We start from the raw sequence: 22,733 nt of genomic DNA on the forward strand, positions 1-22,733 counted from the left end.
CCACTTTAATGAAAACCAGCTTTGGCCAAAAGCCTTGTCATTTCTTAAGAGGTTCTGTGCTTCTTCTAATGACCTAGTTACTTGAGAAAGGCCTAGCCTAACATATATAACAACAATAATAGTTGCCCTATAGTGAGTACTTACTATGGGCCAGGGCCTGTGCTAAACACTCACTAATTCATTTAATCCTCACACAGCCCTACAGGAGCAAGTACTATTATTTCCCCCACGTTACAGAGCAGGCATCAGGCTGAGAGAGGCTAAGTCATTTGCTCAAGATCATATAGCTGGTTGGAGCTGGAATTTGAAGCCTGAAGCATCTAGTTCCAGGGCCTGAGCTCTTTAATTCCTATATTTAATGAATGTCTGTCGAAGGAATAAACAGATGAATGAATAGACAAATGTATTCATTTCACTTCACTTTAACAAACATTTATTGAGTGCTCTGTGTCAGCTCCTGTGCTAGGCATTGAGGATTTATAAGTTTAGTGCGTGCGTGCGCGCGCACACACACACACACACGCACACACACACACACACACATCCTGCATGGCCCTTGCCCTCCAGGGGTTCACAAAAGCATTCTCTATTGTGGCTTGATTTCTTCTGGAGAGAAGTAATTTGAATGTCTTGAACAGCAGTTTTTAATGATGCTATTAAATTTAACCTAAAGCGGGGGTTTTGCACCGGTGAGCAAAGTGTTTCAAATGAGAATGTGCCTTTGATTAATCATCGATTCAGCCAGAGAATAGTTACTACCAGAATGGAGCTGCAACTCCTATTATATTAGCTAACTCTTCTTCCATCTATCATGTCTCTATCTTGTCGAACCCTCCCACGATACAAAAGTTATCTGTACCCTAATGGACAATTATCCCATCCATCATTCCTGCTGGTCTTGTTGATTGCTGGTAGTCTGCTTGCCCACGGAGGAGACTTACAAATAGTCATGACCAATGACGCACTGGAAAACTGCTCAGTTTTAGACATTTTAAATCTATGTAGAATGAATTATTTTTCAGGCTGTACTTAAGCTGCATTTGCTTTGTTGGTTATGTAAGAGGAGATATGAATTCCTTACCTATGCGTGAGACATGGCGTCTGAATATTTTTAAATTCCTCTGGGCAGCAGCCCTATACATATTTGTTAAAATGATGAAAGAATAAAGTAAACATACCTAGAGTAATTCCAGAGGAGCAGGCTTCATACCTGGAGCTCGGGTGGGTGGCCATCATGTCAGGGTAGTCACCGTCTTCCTTTTCCTTTCTAAGTACTTTGAGGAGAATCCCAAGTTGATTAGGGTCAAGGTGAGGACTCATGGTGCTGAAAATAGGGATTGAGTGGACAATGAGAGATGCCTGTTGAATTCCCTGGGACTATTGCTATGAGATTTGAGGGCAGAAATGCCCCCCTCTCCCATGTCCTACCCTAAGCCTGGTAACACATTTAACTTTTTGTTACAGTAACTACCATGCCTAGTAAAACTGGAGTCACTGGTTGCCCAGGGCAAAAACCCAAGAGTTGTAGTTCACTCATCTTTATTTCTCACCTCTACATTCAGCCAGTCACTAAGCCCTGCCAAGTATATTTCCTAAGCATTCCTTGCATGTCACCTCTTTTCTCCGTTCCTACTGCCAGGGCTTTAGTTCAGGACTCCTCCCACCTCCAGACATCTCTTGCCTTGATTCCTACAATACCTTCTGGTTTTCTCACCTTCTCTCCTTTCTCCTCTGTGACCATTCTCCCCAAAGTGGCCTGAGTGATCTTTCAAACATGCAAATCAAATAATTTCGCACCTCCATCCCCTCCACTTAACACTTGTAAATAGCCTCACAACACCTGAGACTTGAGGCTCTCAAAATGTGGGTCCTGGGGCCAGCAACACCAGCATCTCTGGCAACTTGTTAAAGTTAGAGTACGTACTCATTAGAGTACCTACTGAATCAGAAACTCTGAGAGTGCTCACCTGACTCTGTGTTTAACAGCCCTACAGGTGATTCTGATGAGCACTCAAATTTGAGAACTGGCCCCCTAGAGCCATGGTTCTCAATCCTGGCTGCACATTCAAATAAATGGAGGGAGCTTTTAAAAGTTCTAATGCCTCTCCTGCAGAGTAATTAAATCAGTTTCTAGGGGTGGGATCCAGTCATAAGTATTGTTTTTAAAGTTCCCCAGGTGCTTCTAATATACAGTCAAGGCTGAGAACTACTGCTCTATAGGATGAAGTCCAAACTCCTTAGCTTGGCATTTAAGGTCTATCTCTTTGGTCATAACCACCCCCAACCCTATGCTCTTGCTTGTTCATTCTAGAATTGAATCACAGGGAGTCATTTACAATTCTCTTAGAGCCACACATGGTCTCTTACCTCTGTGCATTTGCACACATCATTCCCACTGCTGTGCCCATCCCTTCCTCCCTCCCTTCACCCAGCTAACACCATCTCATCTACAACACATAGCTCAGAAGACACCTCTAAGGAACAGTTTTCCCCGCCTGTCCAGTCTGGGTTAGATGCCCCTCCTCTGTACTCCCACAGCGTCCACAACATAGCACTGGATACATTCTCTTGTTCTTCTCTGGTTAGTTGTCTGCTTTCTCTACCAGTCTGAGAGCTAGGATCCCCACCTGGCACACAGTAGATGTTCCATGATTCTGTACATCCTGTTCCCTCTTTTTGGAGTGACTTTCTGTGCCTTGTCTGTGGCCTTCAGGATGCAGCTCAGATATCACTTCTTGGGAATCTCAGAATTCTCTGTCTGGACCCTTTCTCTAGGCTCCCGCAACAATCTAAATGTAATCTGATCCTAGCCCTTAGCACACAGGGCTATCAGGCTGCCATAGTCTGTTTACTTATCTGCCTCCCTCACTGAACTGTAAGTAACTTGAGGTTAGGGACAGAGCCTTGTACATTCCTGTATCCCAGCTCCTAGCACAAAGACTCACACATTATAGGTGCTCAGTAGCCATAACCATCTGCAGAATGAATAACTGAATCAATGATGACCTTTTCCTCTTCTCCATATCATCAGCCACTATTTCTGTCCAGGCCCCCGTTGCTTTATTGCAATAGCCTTCTGACTATTTCCCATCTCTCCTTTCTCTGATGCCATCCGAACACTACCCCCCTCTCCAAGATGTGGCTTTCTAAAACCACAGTCACCCTATCCCTCCCCTGCTGAAACACTTTCAGTCATTCCTCATTGTCTGCAGGGCAAATATCAAAGTGGAATTCCAGATCCTTCCTTCCCAAGAGTGGTCTGCCTTCCCAACCATACCTCCCCCCATTCCCCTATGGAATACCAGCCACATCATCTGAGGGTCCTGGTGCAAAACAAAAATGTGGAACCCCGTGTTAAAAAATAATCAAGGATTTCAAGATAGCAGCAAAGGAGAGCATTAAACCAAGCATAGGGCTCTTCTGACTTCAGGGTCCGATGCGACGGCACAGGTCTGCCCCTACGTGTATCCAGCGCACTGGCCAAATGCACTTGCTCCTCCTTCAACTGCTCTGTAGGTTCACTTTCTCCACGGCTTTTGTCAGGCTGTTCCATCTCTTCTACCCCACTAGCCAATTCAAAGCTTGTCTTCCCTGTAGATCCACCCTGTTCTTCAAGAATTGCTCAATTCTCATCTCCTACTGTTCCAGACCACAGTAGTTTCTACCACACAGCCTGATATTAATAATTATTTTTATATGTGTGTAGTCTTGCCTCTCTACTGAATTTTAAGCTTCTTGAGGGCAAGGACTCTATTTTGTTCATCTTTTTTTTTTATAGACTTAGCATAGTACTTTGTAATCATCTCACTTGTTGAATGACTCAGGGAAGAAATAATACAACTCCAGTCACTGAGTTTGCCAAAAAACAGTAGACACTGCAAACCTGATTTGAATCCCTCATTATTAGCTATGCAACATTGAAGGAGTCACCTCACTTCTCTTTGCCATCTATAAAACGATGATACTTAGAGAAAAAGTGTTTTTTTTTTTTTTTTTTTTACATTGGCTTGCTCTGTTGCCCAGGCTGGAGTACAGTGGCATGCAATCTCGGCTCACTGCAACCTCCGCCTCCTGGGTTCAAGTGATTCTCCTGCCTCAGCCTCCCAAGTAGCTGGGATTACGGGCCCATGCCACCATGCCCTGCTAATTTTGTATTTTTAGTAGAGATGGGGTTTCACCATGTTGGCCAGGCTGGTCTTGAACTCCTGACTTCAAGTGTTCCACCTGCCTCGGCCTCCCAAAGTGCTGGGATTACAGGCGTTGAGCCACCATGCCTGGCTAGAAAAAGTAATTTTTTGTTAGTATCTTGTTCTTTGGCAATGTTTTCAAAATCTTTTGTTTTTTAATACATGTAAAACTTATTTTATATTTTATATCACCTAATTGCAATACCTGAGGTCTTTGAAGACCTGATTCTGTTTTCATTGTTTCTGGCTTCATCGTGTTCTTTGTAATTTTGGATTATGAGTTCATGTTCAACCTGACTTTATCCTTGGTAATCCTATGAAAACTGGGTGGTGGGCATGTTCTTCCAGGGAGGATTTGTGTTTGGTTCTTCCAAGTGCATCAGGGCACTATTAATCCAGGAGTTCTTCCAGTGAATTGTTTAGTCCCAAAGGCAAGGGCCATGTCTTCTTTGGCTATATGATCCCAGGGCTTAACTCAGGGACTTGTAGATGCTCAACATATATTTGCTGATTGAGTGGATGAATGAATGTGGTACTTTACCAGCTTCTTTTGGAAGCCCAATAAGAATTGTGACCTCTGGTATTAACAAAGAACAGTAGGCACATCAGGGAAATAATAATTACTAACATTTATTGAGCAATGATTATGTGTCAGGTATCATTCTAAGTGCTTTGTGTGTATTAACTCATTTAATTCTCACTAGGATGCTGTGAGGTAGGTTACTATTATTATCTTCACATTACAGAGGAGGCACCAGACTCAGACAGGCTGAATAACTTGGCCAAGGTCACATAGCTAGTGAATGGCGGAACACAGATATGAACCCAGGCACCCTAGAGACACATCTACTTACCACCTTGTATTGGAGAAGAGGTCAACAGTAGTGACAGAAGCAATAGAGTGGAAATTTTCAGTACTGCCAAAACTATGAGAGCCATATAGTCCACACCAGGCATGAAAAGGAAGCTGGCATGGTCTTGTGTTGTCAGTTGTCAGTTAACCCTTGTATATAGGGTTTTCATTTCCCAACTAGAGAAGGAGGAGTTTGAAAGCAGGAACCATGAATTACAGCTCTTTGAAATGCTCAACATAGATTTGCTGAGTGAATAAATGACTGTTTTGAAATTAAACACAGGAGTGCTTTGAATAAATTACTTTGCATCTTGTATGTCAAACTGAAATTGGTGAGACATCTTTCACCTTGTGTTAAAAACTAAAAATCCCTAGATGTGGTCATAACATGGCTGGTTATAATGACACCTTGCATTTGTACTTGTGTATGATACTCAGGACTCCCTGAGAAAAGGAATGAAGAAACTTGGATTTTGCCTTCATAGGCCCTGAGGCTGTCAGGAACCAAGGGCCACTGTGTTTGTAATCCATTCCTTTGGCTGCTCTCCAAATCTAGGAAGACCTGGAGGAAAGGGGGGCTTTATTTTCTATCTTTGCCAAGATCAGGAAATAATTTGTGAACTCTCAGTAAACATTCTGGGGGCCTTCCCTCTAACACTGCTTTGGTGGAATAATATCTCCAGTTTTCACCAATCTTGGTTCAATATTTACCTGGGGGTTTGCAGTGATCATGGGGACAGGGCTCCAACATGAAGTGAAGGTTCATGAGAAGGAAAATGAGGGGAAGGCTGTGTGTGTGTGTGTGTGTGTGTGTGCTGGCTGAGGGATGAAGGTGGGAGGAATACCAGGATTCTGAAGCAATGAGAGTGGGATTGGGAGAGAGAGCTCATGTTGAAGAAGAAATAACTCACCAGTTCACATGGGCTCCTTTTCAAGGGTTTTTCTTTATATAAACAATTTGCCTGGTTCCAATTAGAAGCCCACATTAGGCAGTTCGCTCCAATTTGGCAGTTAATTCTTAATTTGGCTTTCCTTATGGGTGGGAGGGAGGGCTGACAGTTAAAAGGTTGATGGGAAAAACCTTGGTATCCTGGTGTGAAGACAGACCCTGGGATCAGAAGGTTGCCCTGATGACTTTGCCAATGTGTTCATTGCCCCCGTCCTGCTGGGGCACATACAGCAGGCCATTCTTTCTCATACGCCCTTGACAGACCAGGACTCACTGCTAGAAAACCCCTGGGGAAGTCATTGCTGAAGACTCTAATGTGGGGCACATTAGGTTTGAGGAGCAGGGGAAACATTCAGGCAGCTGGCAAGGTCTGGGCTACCAGGAGAGATTTGGGAGTTAGAAGCATATTAGGTGAGAGTTGACACTGTCCAAAGGGAGTATATAGAAAGAAAAGCAGAGGAAAGGGCTCATGGAGTCATTACAGCCTGTGAGGTGGGAACAGGGTTTGGGAGTACTAAGGGTTTGGGGAGGGTTTATGTGTTTATTCACCCATTCATTTATTCAACATTTCTTGAGCTTTATGGCAGATGCTGAGTTGAAGAGGAAGCTGGGGATTTAAGAGGGAGAAGAGTTAAGAGGGGATCCCTGGGTGGATCCAGATGAAGGAGGAGGGAGGGGCTAAGTGCCTAGGCTCGCTCTTGCCAGGAGAGCACATCTGTTAACACAAAGCTGCATCTGTATCTCAGCCAGCTCTCTTCCATTTCATCTCCTCCTCTCTACCCACACTTGCAAGACGGGGAGCCACATGGCGGCTTCCTACTCCCTTGTACCACTCCACCCCCTGCCGGGTTCTTTCTAGGCATTTAGCTGTGGCATCAGCAGCACCCCTTCTGAGAGATCAGGCAATCCCCAAGGGTGAGTGGTGGTGGTAGTGGTGGGGAGGGTTGATAGCTTCGAGAGAAGAGCTGGAGAAGGCGCTGTCTGGCTGTAATTAGCCCCAGCTGCTGTTGCGAGGCAGCGTTGGGGGCCGTCAGGAGTGTAAATGCATGTGTATGAACCTGTGAGCGTGGCACCTCATTGCTATCACTCTATTTTTCACTGTATTGTGTGCTGGCTGCAGCCTCGCTGCTCTGAAACCCCTCCTGTCCCTGAGGATCCCGAAAGACAGAGTGTTCCACAGGCAGCACCAGCTTGAATCACTAATGCTATTAAGCAGGAGGACAACAAATATAGGCCCCCATATGTCCTGGATATGCAAGTCCCTGCTCTCTCTTTCCCCACCCCTGCTTTCTGAATGTTTCCAAGTGAGTGAAGTCCCAGCACTTGAAATTAGCAACACCTCACTTCTGCACAGCCTTTTGGCAAAGAGCTTTCACAGCTGCCATGTCATGCATCCTCAGACGCTTCTAGGAGAAGCATTTTATAGGTGAGGATCCTGTGGTTCAGGGAGGTGGAGAGATTTGCACAGGCTAACCCAGACAGTCAGTGGCAGACTTGTGTCCAGGAAGCAAGTCCTCGACCTCCTGGCCTGGTGGCCCATCCCCAGCAGAGCACTGCCAAGAGGGCTGCTCCCGGGTGGCTCCAGCTGCTGCTGTCTGTGAGCTCGTGAGAACCTGTCAGCTGTGGCTCCAAGACCTGCCTCAGTGATTGCTGAAAACGCTGAGAGTGCTGAAAACCAGGACCCTCAAGCCGAGCCTGACGTCAAATAGTTTATTGAGTACCTGCTATGTGCCCACCACTGTGCTGGTGCTTATGGGAGACAAAACAGGGGTAGTGCATAGCCCATATCCTCAAAGAAGTGATAACTTGAATGGGGAAACAACTCTTAGATACCAAGTCCAAAGGCAATTCCAAGGACTTTTCTCTCTTCCACTAAGCAGTCTGTTGTCAGTGACAATGACACAGGAACCCCTTCTTAATTCATCTGTCTTATCGCAGGCCTGGGGTAGGAGGGGATGGGAGGATGACTAGGAAGGGTAATGAGGAAGGGCAGGGAGATGGGGGAAGAAAGGGAAAAACTGGAGCTCCTAATAAACACCAGGCACATTGTGAAGTTTATATGTTATACATAGGTCATTTGTATTATGCTTATCATACATGTACATGAATATATACACCCAAACACATACACAAACACATACACAATCACTTCCCAGGGATTGACTCATCTATTTGGCTCACTCTCAATCATGAAAAGAGCTTAGGACAGTGACACTTAGAAAGCCCTGAATGAGTGTTAACTAGCCTTTCTTCTTATCATGATCATCTTCATTGTCATTATCGGCATATTATGTAAATTATCTCATTTATTTCTTCTAACTACAGGACTTAGCAACTATTATTTTTATTTCCAGTTTACAAATGAGGAAACCAGTACCTTATTTTATCCAAGCTTGTGGGTACTGAGAATATAAAGAGGAATTCAATATGGTTCTAGGCAAACTTTGGGGTCTTCCCTATCTAGTGGGAGGGACCGAGGCACACATAAGCCCTCATGGTCCAATAGGTGCTGTGGTAGAGGAACGTATCTGGGGAAGTTGAGGAAGGCTCCACGAATGAAGGAGGCTTGAGCAGCATCTTGAGGGATGGCAGGTTATGTCAGGAGGAACAGTGGAGGCAGGGGAAGACATTCCAGGTAAAGTGAGCAGTATTTGTGTGACAGGGCCTAGTGCATGTTTCAAAGGGCAGGACAATTGTAGGTGGGTGCACCACTGGCAGCAGCAGGAGGGGAGTGGACGAGTATTTGGGGTCAGCTATTCAGAGCCCTATTGGCCAAGCTGAAGGTTTTGTTCTGTGAGCAAGAGGGAGCCACTGGAGCTTTTTATTAAGGCAGATTCGGGACAGACTAGGAAGACAGTCCTTACCAGAGTGTTGAAAGATTGGAGGGAAGAGAGGCCAGCTGCATGCGGACCAATTGGGAGACCATCTCCAGGGTCTGGGCAAGAAGTGGAACAGGCTCTGAACCACGACCGTGGCAGTGAGAGCCGAGAGGAGGGGATGACTCAGGGCACATGTCAATAGGTAGAAACCTCAGGGCTGGCTCTCATGGGGTCAAGGAGAGGGAAAAGGTGACAAGGACCCTGAGGTTCCAGCTTGGGTCCGTGGTGATACTGTCAACTGAGGCAGGGAACACAAGACTGTTAGTAGAGAGGGAGAGTGAGGGGAGACAGGTGACAAGGTCTATTTGGACTTGCTGGGTTTGGAGTGCTGGATAGCGGACATGTCCAGCAAGAAACTGGGAATCTTGGCTTTGAGCCCAGCTGAGACATGGGGGCTGGAAAGCCACCACAGTCAAGGGATATTAGTTGACCTCAGGGGACTGGATGGGGTTTCTCCTCTCCCATTTTACTCATCCAGGGCAAGGGCTAGGGACAGAGCCAGGTGAATACCAGTATTTAATGAGGGAGGTGGTGGGGGACACCAGCCCGGAGTGAGAAGACACTCTTCTTTGGACCTTCCCAGAAACATCATCCCTTTCCCCTCATGATCATGGTCCTTGTTCCAGGGCTGCACTCAGGCCAGTGACAGAAGGAAGGGAGGGACAGAGGGAGAAAGGGAGGAAAGAAGGGAAGGAAGGAGGGAGGGGGGAGGAGGAAGGAGGGAGGGAGGGGGGAAGAAGGAGGGAGTGAGGGAGGAAGGAAAGGGAGGAAGGAGGGAAGGAGGGAGGGAGGAGCTCTGTGCACAGAACTCATGCCCGCACAGGGGCCATGAAGCAAGGACAGGACAGTCACTTCAGCTCTGGAGTTCTTTAGTGTGGGACTATCTTCTAACAAAACCTAATAAATTAACAGCTGTGGGTTTGGGGCAGCAAGGACAAAGACCACAACTCTACAGTGACCCCTGGAGCACTCAGTGCCACTGACTGCGTCTCCACTGCTGCAGAGCTGGGAGCACATTCATGACAGCATTTTTCAAGCTCCTGTCTGTGCAAACCACAGCTGGTCTCCTAGGAGTCCTAACACTTTAATTAGACCTAGCAGGTCCCAGAACAAAATCCCATAATCCCCAAATCTATAGCAACAAGTTAGGCATGAGAGTTTTAGTTACATTCTGGATGTAAGAGAACCCTAACTGCCACTTTCTTTCTGAGTCTCCAAATGACCTTTGACCAATCTCTTTACCAGAAATATTTATCCAGAATGGCCTTGGTCTCTGACACCTTGAGGACTTCTACTGATTTCTCTGTTAAATCCCTGGAACCACACCAATAATAGTTCTGAACATTTTACACTCATCATCTCATTTATTCCTCACAAATATTATAAACCCTGTTTATATATATGTGTAATATTTATAGTAACAAGAATAGCAGATATTTTGCTGAGGGGAGGCATGGTTCTACACAGGTTACATGAAGTAATTCATAATTCCACATGAACAGCACTATGAGGTATTATTACTGTCTCCATTTCACAGGCAAAGAGCAAATCACAGAAAGAATGAGTAAGTTGTTCAAGGTCACACAGCCTATAAGAGGCAAAGCCTGCCAGTGTGGCTCCACTGTGCTATTAACAAGTAATGTCTTCTATAGCCCCAACTAGCTCAAAATGGTTCTAAATGAAGAATCGCTGTGCGTTTTGCACCTCAGACTGCTAGCATCGCTGATTTAGGTCTGGAGTCTAGATAAGTGAAACTACTCAGGGTCTTTGTGAAGTATCTTTAGAGCTGCTGCTTGGACAAGACTGGGTCAGGACTTTGAAGGCATTTCCATGTGCTCCTGGAGAGTCAGGCTGGGATTCATTATGCGACCCAGCTGTGTGACTTTCCTCCCCACCCCTTACCCCCATTCACCAAGATAGAATGCACTGTTTCTTAAGGTGTGGCTTAAGGAGAGCTCTTTAAACATGCAGATTCTAGGGCTGAAGCACAAACCCACTCTGTATCTTTATAGAGATAACTGCTGGAATATGCATTTTAGTAAACTCTCAGGCTGAATTACTTTGAGAATCATCAGAGTCTACTTTGACAGGATATAGGCTTGTCTTCTGATTCTAGAAGTACCATAAGCCTAACTAGGGGTGCTTCCCACTCCTCTTTCTTGCTGAGCAGAGAAGCAAGGGGGACTGGAATGCAGAGAACATGCTGAGGGCATGCCTGCACAGAAAGCTGAGCTCCTTGTCACCACATACCTTGAAAGAGTGGACTCTGTATCCCCAGGAGAGGATGGGGAGGGACAGAGAGAGAAAGCTATGGAAAGCCTCTGGAAGCCTTAGTACCCTGGGGCCCAGACAAGGGAGTCCCCTGAGGGAGGTAGAGAGTGGGGCTGTTGGAGGAGGAGAGCAGCTATGGGCCAGCAGCCTCAGGAGCTGAGAGTCACAGTGGGAGTGACTGTGGCTTCAGAGTGATGCCATAGCTGCAGTGAGCTGTACAGGAACCAGAGACCCAAAGTTTTCTGTAGGGCTCCTTTTGCTTTGTTAGTGCTTCAGGAGTTGGATCCTTCTGGACCCTGATCTCCCAGAAGTGATTCCATTTCGCCTCCAGGAGGTGGGTAGCAAAGCTCAGTCTGTGGCTGGGGAAAGCCAAGGAAGTGATTTCACGAATCTTTAGCAGTGAATCCACCTATTTAGTTAGCAGGGGATGGAGCAGATCAGAACTAGCGAGAGGAAAGGCTTAGGAATGCTCTCTAGTGGGACTGAGAAGAAAAGGTGAGAGGGTGACATTAACTGGAGGAGATGGTGAGCCCCTGACCCCTGCAGTTGTGAGACTTGCACTGAGTGGGATGATCTCCTGCTATAACCTATCCTCAGGCAATGAAGCATAAGCAGAGAGCCAGGAGTGTTAATCATTGCTGATTTTTATTAAGCATTTCCTTTGTACTGGACACTGTACTGGGCTGTACATGCATCATCACATTCAGTCTTCACAACATTATATGATAGCTCCTATTACTGTGCCCATTTTACAGATGAGGTTTAGATAGGTTATACCACTTGCCCAAGGCCACACAACTAGTAAGTAGCAGAGCCAGAATTTGCACCCAAGTGGTTTTAATCCAAACTGTGTCCACTAGGCCTTAGGAAGGAGCCCACATAGAGCTTTGGGGATGCTGCATTCTTGACCTGTGGCTGTAGGTGGGCAACCCCTCTTCATACCTTATAGCTCTTGGTAAATGAAGTGAATCACTGTATCTACCATGAATCTCCTTGGGAATGAGTTCAATGCGGGTATCAGAGGAAGCAAAGGGTGGGAAGGGGGTCTCAAAAGTCTAAATCTTAGTGTGGTCCCCTCCTTTGACCTACCCTCTCTGGGCTGAAGAAATGCCAGGATTGAGGGGGCAGCAGATTGTTAGATCTGTTTGTTCCATCTACTGAGGCCTCATAACATTTTTGGAGCCCTTGTTCAGTGACTCAGGTAATTCAGCCTGAGGGTACCTTTGCAGGGAGTTCCCCTATCTCTTATCCTGTGTTAGTACATGAGATTATTCCTCCTTCTTGTACCCCAGTTATATTAAGTGGGTCTTATTCCCCAAATCCGTAGTCTCTGCCCCAATAAGTTGCCTGTACCCCATTTTAGCAAGAATAGAATCTTCCCTTTCTGCCAACAGAGCTTCTTGGCACTTTGGCCTTGCCTGGGTCCTGCTTGCAGACTCCTGTTCTGAGGCTCATGTTTGTACCTAGAATGATTTCATGTTCCTCCTCTCTCTTTGTCCCTCTATCAGAACCTGCTTTCACGATGGGAGATTTAAGAGGCTGATCCTCCCAAGAGGTTGGCATTTTAACTGATGCCAAAGCCCTGAGTCAAAAGAATTATATACTTAAAAATTTTCAAGCCCTTGGGAGCGGATGGAGAGATTGGAAAGGCCAATGGAACATTCTTAATGCTCCTGGAATGCCACAAGGTGGACATAAAATTCAGGCTTCTGCCAAGACAGGACTTGGATTATTTTTGTTATAATCAGAATCCGTAATCTGCCCCCACCCCAGCACTCAGGGCTTTGATCAAAAGTCTTCCAGACAATGAACCTCTATGATCCAAGTATCATTTTCTCAGAGCTCCTTAGAAGGAGGAGAGCTAAGAAACTTCATGAATTACCAAGGACCAAGCAAACAGGCGGTAGTGAAGTCAGAAACAAATTCCTCCCGAGACTAGCTTTGTCCTATAGCCTGAAAACAAATCCGGTCTCCACCAGACATAAGGTGGAATTCCTGTCTTGATTTTTTTTTTAGCACTGATATTAACATTTTTCTTCTCAAATCCTCTTCAGAACCAGCCCTTTTAGAACACAAATTAGAAGCTGTTTATTTTGTCAATCAGAGAAACTGAAGGCAGCCAGCCTTGGCCAAAGGAACATCTTATCCTTTGCCTTTGCTAAGGACAATGTTCCTTCTATTGTGCTCTGTGGAAATAAAAGGGCAAAATATGCTTGCCTTCTTTTATTCTTATTCATGGCTGAGGGTCATATGAAAGTTCAGAGAAGAGCACAGTTTTTAGAATGGGTCGTGGCAGGTTTTCCAGATGGCTTCCTAGCCAAGATATTTCTCCCGCTCACCTCCAAACAAGTTATGTACCCCTAAGAATGATTTGGTCTCAGTGTTAGGGGAAGAGGGTAGGTAGCAGGGCCTGGCTTTGTCATCCTGGGCTATTTTGAGGGGACTTCAGCAGTCCCCGACAGAAGGACAAGAGGGGCTGATTCTCCCTTTGTGAGCAGCCATTGGAGCTGCCTCAGGGACTGACAAGCCGGCCAGAGACAATGTCCTCTCTCAGGAAAGCAGTAAAAACATCAGAAATGCTCCTTTCCTGGGGAGCCCTTAGTTATTTTGGCCTCTCTTTCCATTAAAATAGGAAAGCATTGAAAGGGACCATTCGTGGGATAGCGTGGAGCCTCCCCATTGTGGCAGCATTTCTAACTGCGTTGAGAATTAACCATATTGCTCTTCCTTTTTACCATGGAGGAGTTTCTAGATTTTTATTTATACCCTACCGCTTACAACATCTTTCACTGTTTCAGCAAATTGCAGCATAAAAGATGGAGAAGCCAGCAGGGGCTGTGCCCACAATAATAGCTGTGGTTGCATTTAAGACATTCAAATGCCAAGGGTGCACTTCTCCCATTAAGTCCAACATAAGAAATCAGGTGTGCACAACATTGATGAACAGAAGACCCCAAAGGACAGGTGGAGTTTCTGGTATGCTGTGGTGGGGGCGGTGGGGTGGTGAGCTTGGGAAAGAACGAACAGGCATTTTCATTTTCCAAACTAAGAAGCAGTTTCGGGTGAAGGGGAGCCGTGGGGATGTCAGAAATTCTTCTAACGCCATGGACCTGCCCACACCTGAGTCAGATAAAGATGACCTTCCCTAGGCCCTGCTTTCCTCTCCCCCTCCCCAAAAGACAGCATGAGCATGAGTAAGCCGGGTACTTACAGGTGCAGAAGAATTTGGAACAGGAAAATGGAGCTTACAGGCTCCCGAATGCCTGCCGAGTCAGTTGCATCAGATTAGGAAGTGATGATCCTAAGAATAAGATGTTTGGAAAATCTTGTCCCCCGAAAGCCCCCTGCTTTGTCTTCTCAGCCCACATCCAAACTCAGACCACCCCCAGGATGTCTCTCATCCTGCCAGACTGCCTGGTGCCTCCGTGCCCCTTACCGTGAGGGTGCTGGCAGCCACACTGCTTCTTTGAGCCTGTGGCCCGGCAAGGTAGTCAGGCTCATGGGATTAGGTTGGCAGGAGCGACTGTCCTCTAAACGATTAGCCCAGAGAAAGAGAGAGAGAGAGAGAGCAAGCAAACCCAAAAACGGGTCCAGGGTAGAGAGCTCCAGGTCCTTAGCATGTTCCTGGCGTATTCCAAAAGTGGCATCCACAGCAGAGAAAGTGTCCCAAAATAGCTCAGGCTGCCAATGCCTTGCTGAAACCTGAGAAAGAATTGCTGAATTTAAAGATCTGGGTCGCTGTGGGTGTGTGATCAAAGTGCAGATTTGTTGGTAGGAGGAACTCAAGCCATGAGCTTAGGAGTGACATGAGGTCACTTGGGTCACGGCCTGCCTTCTTGTTTCCAACTTGCTGAAGTTGGTGGCAGTGTCAGAGAGCTCCTCTGTGGTGAGGCAGGGGTTTGGAAAGAGGTCCTAAGGATGCTGTTTTCATGCCCAGGTCTCTGATGCGCTAACAATATGAAATAGCAGTGCCCTGTTTTCTGCATTTCAAACAAAGGAACTGATACTATGCAAAGGTTTCTTTAGGTTATTGCTCCATGTCTGATGAAATTCCCTTTTCAGTAGATTTTTCATTTCTTTTGGCCTTTGGCATAAGTAAATGTCAGCTTCTTAAAAATCAACAGAGAAGAGCAAACAGTAGGGTCTCTGTGATTTTCTTGGGATTTGAGAAATCTTCCCTCCCTAGCTTCTAACTGGATCATGTCTGTACATTGCTGCCTGTGGTCCTGGAAAGGACGAGGTCCACCCAGACATGCTGTCTCATTTTTATATTTGCTGAGATCTTGGGACACTCTCCTTTCATCAGGTATGTCAAAAACCTTAGGATTGTCTGCAGAGAGTGTGGTTCAGTATGTGGAAAGGTCAGCATATGTCATTCTTGGACTGGCCCTGGGGTTTAAGAAGAAAAAGCCCAGAATTTGGTTTCCAATTCCAGCTCTGCCTGTCTTTTGCTGTATGAATTTGGGCAAGTCACTTCTTTTCTCTGGACCTCAGTTTCCTCTTCTGTAAACTGAAGACAATAATCTTCATTCTAATTCTAACCCAAATGGTGTAAAGAGTAACTCAAAGAGTTGAAAGAATGCTATAAAGGGCAGGGTTTGGCACTCTCAGTAAGTGGTGACATTTTTCAGTTCTTCAAAGGTCCCTGATTGGTAGCCACTACCTGCATCCACATGCCTATGGTGAGCCCAAGACATCCCACAGTACTAGGCACTATGAGCTTCATGTCTAGGAGTCTAAATAGTTTCCACTTTCAGTTGTGGGACTTTTGGCAAGTAGCTCAATGCTTAGTAGCTCAGTTTTCCCATCTGTCAAGTGGGTATACAAACTAATAATAATACAGGTCCGCAATCCCTTATCTGAAACTGTTGGAGCTAGACATGTTTTACAGTTAAAAATATTTGGATTTTAGAAAAGCAATGTGGTAGATATAACATATATATCACACCTTAATGAGATCCAAGATAATACCCAGTGATCAAACTCACTAATATTTCTAAATGGGATAAATGAATAGCCTCATGTCAATTCAGGCCCAGTTTTGCCACCAAATGAGCTTGCCACAGAATTTCAGTTTTCAGAAGCTTTGGGATATCAGAGAGGCACATAGGAAATTGTGGACAATGAAGGAAGTTAATACTTATTTCGTGCATGTAATGTACCAGGCATTGTTCTAAGTATGCATTAACTCATTTAAGTGGCCCAATAAGCCTGTGAGGTAAGCAGTATTATTATTATCATCCCCATTTCATAGATGAGAAAACTGAGATTCAGAAGTTAAATCACTTGCCCAGGGTCCCAAAGCCAGTTAGGAGCAATGCTGGGATTCCAACCCACACAGTTCAGCTCTTATCCACCTTCTCTGCCTAACCCATGGGGTTAAATTGAGGCTTTAAATGCCTACAGGGGCTGAGCAGGTCGCTGAAAAAGTAAAGGTGGCCTTATGGGTACTGAGGCAAACTGGTGAGCACGTGCCTCACCTACAGGGAGCAGGTTGTTGAGCTCTGGCTGATTGTTGCTATATTGGAATTTGGATCGAAGTTTTTCTCTCTCTGTGTGTGTGTGTGTGTGTGTGTGTGTGTGTTTCAGAAAAGCCAGAAATCCAGCTTTCTATCTGAAATTTCCTGACTTTTAAATGTTGGCAATTAATTTTAAAAAATGTTTAAAACGTTGTACGGGTCAAATAAACTCTGTCTGCAGTCTGAATTTAGCCTGTGGCTGCCAGTTTGCAAGCTCTGCAATGAGTAAATAGATGTGAAAGTGCTTTGGAAACTTAAAAACGTGCTCTAGAAACAGAAGAGTCTAATTTTAGGGTTATATCTTGTTTTTTCCTTGACTGTGGTCTAGTTTTTTAAAAACTTGTATTCCCGACCTGATGGAGATGAAAAGTCAGAATTAAATAGAGACTTCAGTGAACTTGAGTACTTCATTCCTTTGGCAGGCTGGATAAATGAGAAGCCTAGGTGTATTGGATGGACTAAGCCTCAGAATTCTTGCCACACCCACAAGCCCCTTCTAAGGAGTTTCCATCCACAGACCCTAGCTGAGGGAAGTAGCAGTTTCTTATGAATAGGTGACTATTCTTGGTACCACGTGACCCTGCTTCCCCCAGCAATAGCCACTTGAGCCAGGAGAGGGCATCTGATCCATGAGCAGTCACTCTATAGGCTGGCAAACAGCCTATGAAGGAACCTGGGATGAGAACTTTGCCCAGCAAGTACAGTTACTGAATTTGGACCAATGAGAGTTTCTCTCTTGGGGAGTTTGAATACCAGACCTAGAAAGAGTGAGCAATTGGCAACAGGGGCAGAAGCTGAACACAGAGAAGGCAGGCAGCAGGGACCCCGGATAAGCAGGACCAGGAGAGATTACTGAACTTCAACTATGTGCCAGATTCTTTACACGTTGTTTTGTTTAAAACATTCAAAGAACATGCGAGGTAGGTACTGTTATTATGCCTGTTTTACAGATGAGGAAACTGAGGTGAAATAACTTGAAGTATTGGGGTTCAAGCCCAGGCCTGTTTGAAGTTAAAATGAGAGTGTAGGAACCTCAAAGCCAGTGGTTCTGAAACTCTAGTGTTTCAGAATCACTTGGGTTAAATGCAGGTTCCTTGGCGTCACCCCAGACCTATATTGAATCTGACTCTTTGTGGGTAGAGTCTCCCTCCCCCTACAAATCTGTGTTTTAGCAGTTTTCCCAGGGAGCACTTGATGCAGGGTTTCCCCACCACACTTTTATTTTGAGAAATGCAGTTTCAGAGGGTATGGCAAGTACTGTGTACTGTGCTACCTTTACCTACACAACCAAGGTCAATGTCAACAGATGTGGTCAAATTCCAATTTAAAGTCTTTTGGAAATGGGGCCAATTATGTAAAGAAGAGGGCATTAGTTTGTTCTCTTCTCTCATCAAGGAAGTCTACATTATTACCAGTTATTTGAGAGAACAGAAGATTGAGATGAATGCTTAGTAGTTGTAAACACGATCGGATCTGCACTTCAGGGTGGGTGCAAAGCTAGCATATGTTCACTAAGCATTTTCCATGAGGTGCGTAAACTGTAGAAACTCAGTGCTCTGGCAACAAAGAACATGAGAGAAAATTACCAAATGCAGATAGACATATTGTAAACCGTGGAGCTTAAAATGTAAACCTACTTGCTAGGCTGATCATAGAGGTTCTTCTCAGCCCCAGAGAATTTGTGTAAGAATCTTGTCCATGCCTTTATTTACACCATTGATTAAAAATGCTAATCAGGAGAGGATCAAGGCTATGGACCTCCTTCTAGGTTGTTGCAGAACTCCCACTCTGGCAATGGTATTCAGCTGGTTTTGAATTTTTCTGCTTTAAGAACTATCCCTGGGAAGACTAGTGGTCTGAAGTTTGCTTGGAGAGTCTCAAGCCGGAAACTGATTTGTGGTCCAAATGCTTAATGGCATCAGACACTTATTCCTACAAGAGAGGCATGTGGTCCAAGGGGTGGCACAGGTCAAATGTGATGGCCAAGTCCCGCCTCAGCAGGGCTTGAATCCGCACTTGGCAACTTTTATTTCTCTCTGTCCATTCCTGTGGATACTTTATCTGTGTTAATGTCCTCATTTAGGCTAAGGTCAAACTCTGTTCTTCTCTCTTCTGGCCAGAAAGACTTCCTGTTTTACAGGTATATGATCTTATCTGTGTTGATACTTTAACTCTGAGTGATTCCCTAAAGCAGGTCCTTGGACAAGTGCCCATCCTCCAGGAAAATTGCAGCAGTCCACCGTGCAATGAGAAAGCCTGAGGACTAGGTAGTAAATGTTTCGCAGAGAAGAGAAATCTATTTCATGTATTATTCTTTATTCTGAGGTTATTTCCTTCTCTTTTGGTGTTGAAAGGAAGCCCCTTCTTTTTAGAAAATGATGATTTGTGGTTGTTCTGTTTCTTAATGATTTTACTTGGGAAAATAAAAATCTGGAAGTTCAATATCAGTCCCTGAAATTTTGGGTTGCATTAGCTGCAAGTCTGGGAACCTGGTCTAATTTTGAGTGTTCTGCTAGCACCTCTAGGTACCTCCTATTGCCACTTGTGTTCTAAGTGCTTATAAATTACCTGCTTCGCAATCTGCAGCAGAATCTCTCCGAGGATTGACATCAAGCTTACAGCTTTGGAGTTTACGGTATACTGGTCTGTAGTTTCCTTATTTAAGAAAATTGGGACACTGCCCATTTGCAGTCCTCTGGTATCCCTCCTGTTCTCTCTGATTCCACATATCCTTCAGACCGGCACCTAATGCAAGGCAGTTCCGTTTGCTCTTCTTATAATGTTCTTTTCCCTATAGAGTTGGACATGCATATACATGTTGTTTGGGGAATTTGCAGCACATCCAATGAAAGCATAATTCCCAACTAACAGTCAAATCCTTTTCTTTGGAGCTACCCAGAACACACCTACCCTCTCTTCCATATGACAGCCCTTCAGAGACTTGAAGACAGTGTGTGACTCTCCTGTGAGTTAAGAGCACTGGCTGAGTCAGACAGACCCGAGTGACAAGCCCAGCTTCGCTCCCTCTCAGCGGTGAGAGCCAAGGTAAGTTACTTCATTTTAATTTCTCTCTAGTTCAGTTCTTTAGCTGATTTAGAAAATGGGAGTAAAAAAGCCACTTTGTTTGTTTATCGTTCAATAAATAAGATGAGGTATGTAAAGTGTTTAACATAGTGCCTGGCATAGTAAGCACTCAGTAAATGCTAGCTATTTCCCCCTCTTTATTTATAAAGAGCCGGTGCGCATTTTAAGTGTCAGGGCTGTGGGGGAGGAAGGAAGTGGGGAGGGCTTCTACTTCCCTGAATGATCAAGGAAGGAAGAAGATCCTAAAGTAGACCAGGTATTTCTTTAGCCTTAGGTTGTCTGTTTTCAGTTATCTGGATGCCTATTTGCTAGGGCTTGGGGAAAGAATATTGTTGAGAATCTAGGGAAAGGCTTATTTTCAACAGCTGGAAAGCTATTTGTTGACATATTGAACCGTCTCTTGTTTATTCTTATTTCCCTGAGCAGCTAGCCATGCAATCCCCTAAACTCAATTACCTTTTGTGAGGCGGCAGGAGCATGACACCTCCTAGCCGTATTGATCAGTGCAGACTGGGTGGGACGTGAGGGACCTGAGAGATGCTAAGCGGCAAATTCTGGGCTTTTCCTTCCTTAGAAGGCCTCTCTTCTCTGTGTTCCTAGAGACTCTGGCTTTAATAGAACGGAAGTCTATGCCTCACATGGGCTGAGCATGCAAGAACCGTCTCTCAGTAGCCTCCTTAGAAGCAGGCTGATGAAAATAGTCACAATGGGTCAGAACTTGGAACCCTGGGGTGACCAGTGCTAGCATGGTTTTCTAACTGCAGCTCTTTGCACACACTGGGTTTTGCAAGCAATTGAATGATATGAACTCTGAATGCCATTGCAGCTAGAGAAAGTTTGGAAGAAGACACACCCAACTGTGAACAGACAGAGGAATGGGACTTGCGGGGAATGGGGGGTGGGGCATTTTCAGGAGTTTAGCTTTGTCTGTATGGAGGATTTCAAGTCTTTATCCTAAGAATATACTCCTAGATTACTTATGGAATTACTAAACATAAATAAAAGTTAGAGAAAGAAGAAATTATTTTTAAAAACAAACCAAAAATAAAACACAAAATAAAGTGGTACAACCATTAAGCTTGTCGGGGTAGAAAGATTGCTTGGGTCGGGGGGTGGATGTCCGGGATCCCTAGAGAGAGCTTGCAAGGAGAGGAGTGAAAAGGGCTTGAGAAAGAACCCTAGGGAAACATATCTTTAAAAAAAATAAAATTAACTTTTATTAGTTTTTTTCTTTTCGTATTATGGGTCCATTATAGACCAATGAGAAAATACAGATAATGAAAATGAAAATTAAAAATCCCCTCTAATCCCATCATTCAACTGTGGTCACTGTTGGCGTTTTGGTATATATCCTTCCAGGTTTTTTTCTATGCAGAAATCTACATATTTATCTTTATGATAATCAGATCCTCATGTACACATTAGAATATATTTTCAATGGCTACAATAGTGGCTGCTACAATTGCACCATGATTCGTTTAATCATTAAACAAGTTGTGTTCTAACATTAGACACTTAGGTTATTTCCAAAATTGTTGCATTAGAACATAAACAACAGTGCCCTGTAGCTGTGTGACATTGGGAAAGCTAGTTAACCTCTCTGTTCCTCTGTTCTCATCTGGAAAATGAAGGTGCTAATAGAACCTACCTCGTAGTATGTTGTGAGTGTCAAATGAGATCATATAGGTAAAGCACTTAGCACAGGGCCTGGCACAGTAAACGTTAGCTTTAATTGTTAGGTGTGTTAATAATAATAATAGTAGTTGTTGTGAGGCCATTGTTAACAGAATGGCTATTCTGTGACTTTTTTTTTTTTTTTTTTTTTTTGCTTTGAAGGGAGAGGAGAGCGACTGGAATTTTTCTTTTGAGTAGTATGCTATAGTGAGCTCTGGAGTCACACAGAGCTGTGTGCCTTTGGTCATGTCAATTCATCTCATGGAGGCTCAGTTTCCTTACCTGTATACTGAGAATTTAAAGGACCTAGCTCACAGGGTAATTGTCAAGATCAAATGAGATAATGCTGGTGAAGCCCTCAGCCCCATTCTTGGCATATGGGAAGAGTTCAAGCAATATCAGTTGTTGTTGTTATTATTACTACAAGGATTCAGCCATTTGTAGTAAGAAAGTTTCCTTGCTTTGTGGTGTGGGGATGTAGGGGAGATGGCAGTGAGAAGAGTACTCCGAGTTTCTAATCACTTGTCTGATTACAAAGAGATAAAAATATTTTGGAAACAGAATGGCCAGGGCTGAAATCTGGGATTTAAAAAAAATTATTATTATTATTTTATGTGACCGTGGTCACATAGACTTCTCCAAGCCCATTTCCTCATGTATAAAATGGGAATGATCTCAGTGCCTTACAGGTGTTGCTGGGAGGTCGGAATTATATAGTGCATATGTAGTGCTTAGCCCAAGTGCTCAGTTGTTGTTGGTCGTTAATTATGAGGTTTATAACGACCTGAATGCCTCCCTTGTCAAACTCTACATCCCTATACCTAGGCTACTTTAACTTCACCTGGAGGCTTTGCCCTATCCAAGGCTCAGGGACCAATTCTCCCCTTAGACTGAGGGTTTCTCCCCTTAGACTGAGTGCACCAGTTCAGGAAAACTGGAGTACTCTGGTAAACCTTTCTGCTAGCTCTACTCTGACCTTGTGCCCCAGTTCTAGAAAGCAGGCTGTAGCCATGTTTGTATGAACAAGCCCTCAGCTGGTATGCTCAAGGCTGGTGTGCTTTTCTTGCTAGCTGTCTGAAATCCATGGAGCCTTTCTGTTGAATCCTAGCCCTATGGCAGGGATACCGGTCGCTGGATTTTTCTCCGTGTCTCTGACCCTGGGGTAAATTGTCTTTGTTATGATCACCATTACAGGGCTCTATTAAGGTGTTTGCTTGCCAGCCCCCACTGTCCATCCTCCCAAACCCTCTTTCCCTGCACCTGAACCTCTTTGAACGTTTCTCATGCTGCTCCACTCAATCTCCAGCCTCAGTTTCT

The 22,733-nt window shown here is 44.7% G+C and overlaps 1 protein-coding gene across 5 annotated transcripts in view; it reads left to right on the top strand.

The window, feature by feature from the left end:
* The window catches only part of RTL9 (retrotransposon Gag like 9), a 97,127-nt gene that overhangs the window by 66,365 nt on the left and 8,029 nt on the right, over positions 1-22,733 (top strand). For 3 of the 5 annotated variants that reach the window (XM_016942939.4, XM_054676410.2, XM_063804934.1), the window contains one exon: positions 19,588-19,703. The gene's annotated coding sequence lies outside the window, so the exon portion shown is untranslated. Of the gene's footprint in view, positions 1-19,549; positions 19,704-22,733 lie in introns of all 5 variants that reach the window. The other 2 variants (XM_054676408.2, XM_054676409.2) reach the window with 2 other exon arrangements.

This window comes from Pan troglodytes, chromosome X (genome assembly GCF_028858775.2).
Source record: "Pan troglodytes isolate AG18354 chromosome X, NHGRI_mPanTro3-v2.0_pri, whole genome shotgun sequence".
NCBI classification, from domain to species: Eukaryota; Metazoa; Chordata; class Mammalia; order Primates; family Hominidae; genus Pan; species Pan troglodytes.